Genomic DNA, 3,582 nt, shown 5'->3' on the forward strand with positions numbered 1-3,582 from the left:
CATTTGTTAAGTGTGAGACATCTCTCTCCGCTGCAGGGTGGGGCCACATTGCTGGAGCAATAGGACACAGTAGCATGCAAATGCCTTTGCTTCCATTCCCCTACCTAAACTGCAGCTGAATTTGGAGCTCCTCAGGCTCTTCTTGGGCTGTGAGTCAGTCTTAACCTTCCTAGAGCTGCCAGTTCTTTCCACTGACTCACACCAAAGATCGCAAAACCACAATTATTTAACCCTGCAAGTGTTCAGGACATTCTATCAGTTTTAGGACTGCTTCTCAGGAACTAGTCAAGCAACCAGATTGTGAATCCTGCATTGAGCCTCCTGGTGCATCTTCCAGAGGAGAGACCCTATCTAAGCCAAGAAAAACTGAGCTGAGACATGAGAGTAGAATGACTACTGAGGCAGCACAGGCTGGTGGGGAAGGAGTGAAGGTCATGCACCTGCTGAGCCTCTGGCATGACTCAAGAGAAGATCTTGCACCGATGACGGTGGATGGAGTTTCCTTTCCTGGGATGACAGATGAGGAGAAATAACATGCCACACCAACAGTAACCATGAATAACAATCACCATAGCAGCCTTCAGCACAAAAAACCCCTACAGATCTACACGACCGACTCTTATCTGTGCAGAGACTATTTCTCTGACCAGGCAGGAGTACAGGTACTGGGGAGCAACATAGAATTCTGTCACACCCTACTTCAAGTTCAAGCACTATCCATTAAAAACTAAGAGAAATTCTTCTCACATAGGCAAACTGTAGCCACCCCTATCGCTCCTCTGTCTACATAAGTGTTTTGAATCCTTCTATCTGGAGAGCAATCTAGAGAAGTGAGCCCTTGCCCTTGGTTTGCTGCTTTGCAAAGCAACAGGAAGGAATGCGAAGTGCCACTTGGAGGTATGACAAAAGCTGATGGTAGAGTTCCTCAAATAGAGGGAGTGGGTTAGTCAAGAGGATAAGCCAGATTAGTAGTGGTCTTTTGCTTCTGTCAGAAAGTGCACTGCAGTGAAAGGAGTAGAGGGAAAGTGTATAGGATGTTTCTGCAGGAATGATCAGTTTGTTTGGGGTGAAAAATCAGAGCACTCTCAACTGAATCTGAAAAAAGTTAGATCTCAAGTGTTCCTAAGGGATGTAATACATCTGACTTCCATTCCCATTTTTCTCTATGAACTGAGGTTCCTGCTCAGGACTGCCTCTCCCAGTGTGAGTTGGTGAGGAGTACTCTGAGGGATGCTGGCTGGGGGAAGAACTCAGCCAATAGCCTGCAGCAGCCTATAGTGTCCAGGGAATAGAGGACATCTACACTGCACCACCTGTGAGCACCATAGTGACCTCTGACTACTCTAAAACTCAGTTTTCCAGCTAAAGTTGCTTGAGTTTGTTACATTCTATTTCTCAGCACGGGAAAGATGGCATTTCAGGGAAAAAGCAAATGCTTTTTCTAGAATATCAACAAAAATCTCCATAGATTGAAAGCAACTGAGAAGACAGAAATTCTACCTTCCCCGGCTCCCACCACAGAAAATAAGGTTTGCAGCAGTAAGTCACACCAGTGGTCTGTCTCACCCAGTCTCAGATGGTGGCAGTAGGAGGTCCAATATTTAGAGGAAACACATGATTCTGGCCACTATCTGAGGTGGCACAGAGTCACACTAGGAATACAGGTGGTTTGAATCAGGGCCAAGGCCACTTGAAAAGAAAGGGGAAAACTGGAGAGGGCAGGACAGAAAAGAAAATATATTTGATACTGTTTGAGACAGCCACAAACTGCCACCTGTCACTGATGCATTTCTCAGTGCAAAGGCAACCTACAAACAGCAATGCTGCCGTGATGCTACCAGTGAAGGAAACCATGAGGTGTGATAAAACCTTCTGCAGAATTTGTAGATCTGCCTTTTGACTGAGCTGAGGCCCCAACTGCATCTCAGCCCTACTACAACTGCACACCTTGTCCTTGCATGCAACATAAGTATGAGCCCTCACTGTGCCCAGGGTCATTTGGCAGGATGCAAAGACATGAAGATTTCTGTAATATTCTGTAATATTCTGGTGGCATGGTGACTCTGGACGCACCACATCATTACTAGAAAGCTCATGACAACTTCAAACAGCCACAGGAAAGGATCCTCCTGCTTTCACCCTTTGTTTTGTTTCATGCTTCAGATCCAGCTGAATTCAGAGTCCTTGCTGACTCCAGACTTTTATAAACCACTCTAAGTCAGCACTGCTGTTGAAAACCTGATTTGGACAGACTGGCCTGACTCAATTTACAAGTCAGATGCTTTTTATAGATATGTGGATGAGTAGGCTGGTGCCTCTGGAAAGATATTTCACGTATGTGGGAAAAGGGTTAGGGCAGGAGGTGTGCATGGGCACATGGAGACCTTTGGAGCTTCTGGTTTATGGCAGCAAAAAGATTTTGTGCATGGATGGGTGGTGGCTGTGGTGACCTCATGGCATACAGTGAGGCTGTAAGAGTAGCAGATGAATGTCAAACAAAAGGAAAGAATAGAGCAGCCTGAGGGGCTACAACTGAAAATAAGTTTAAGTAAATGGAAGATTTTGTCTGGTTCTTCAGAAGCTTTTCCTGACGGTATGGTCTCCAAGGAATCAGGAGGAATTGCCTTCCCAGGGGACTGGTAAAGACTCAGATGTGAATAATTTCTTGTGAGACCAGACAAAGTCCTCAGGAATCCACCCTTGGTAACGAACCTTCACTTGCTGAGAAACACAAGGGGGAGTCACAAAAGATGACACACAAGGGTTTTCCTGCTCTCATGTTTGTGACTCATCTGAGAGTGGGGAAATATCAGAGCTCCTAGGGCAGACACTGAGAAATAGGCATTTTCTCCAGAAGGAACCACCCTGGAGCTCTGAGCCATGTGACAACATCAACAGAAACTCCAGAGCTCGCTTGGTAGTAGGAAGGGGAAGAGGCAGCTGCCTGGGGGCTGGCAGGCAGCCAGCAGCCGCTGCTGGAGGAAAATACTGTCACACCAGAAGTGCCAAGGAAGGGCTGGGACTGAGGGACAGTAAGAGGGAGGGGAAGGGAAGGGGACCTCAGAGCTAACAGAAGCACAGAAGTATCCCTCTGCACCTCGGGAGGTGTGATGGGGGAGCACCCTCACCCCTCAGCGCCATGGACGGTCCCTGGGTGGGTTAGACAGGGGAGGCGCTGGGACTGGCAGGGGTTCAGATAAGATGCCAAGACAGGCGAGAAGCATGTGTGGGAGGACCGCGGGTCGGGGCGCTGAGGCGGCGTGTGCAGGGTGTGCAGGGTGCGCAGGGTGTGCAGGGTGTGCAGGGTGTGCAGCTGCCGTGTGGCTCCCGCTAGGAACGGGAACGTGGCTGTGGATTCCCTGCCAGCAGGGCCGAGCCCGTGTCTGCCGGGGTGCGTGTTCGTGCATGGCCTCCTTGTGGGTGCACCTCTCTGTGTGAGCAACCTGGATGCTGTCGGGGCCCAGGTGGGAGAAGCCACCTGACGGGTCTGGCAGGGAAAGTTCAGGTTACGCTGTGGTGTGAGCAAAAGTGCACAGTACATTTCTGGTGGGACCTCCTGCTCTTCCTCCTTGCAACAGCCTT

The sequence above is a fragment of the Chaetura pelagica genome, unplaced genomic scaffold, assembly GCF_000747805.2.
Source record: "Chaetura pelagica isolate M959 unplaced genomic scaffold, ChaPel_1.0 scaffold281, whole genome shotgun sequence".
NCBI lineage: Eukaryota > Metazoa > Chordata > Aves > Apodiformes > Apodidae > Chaetura > Chaetura pelagica.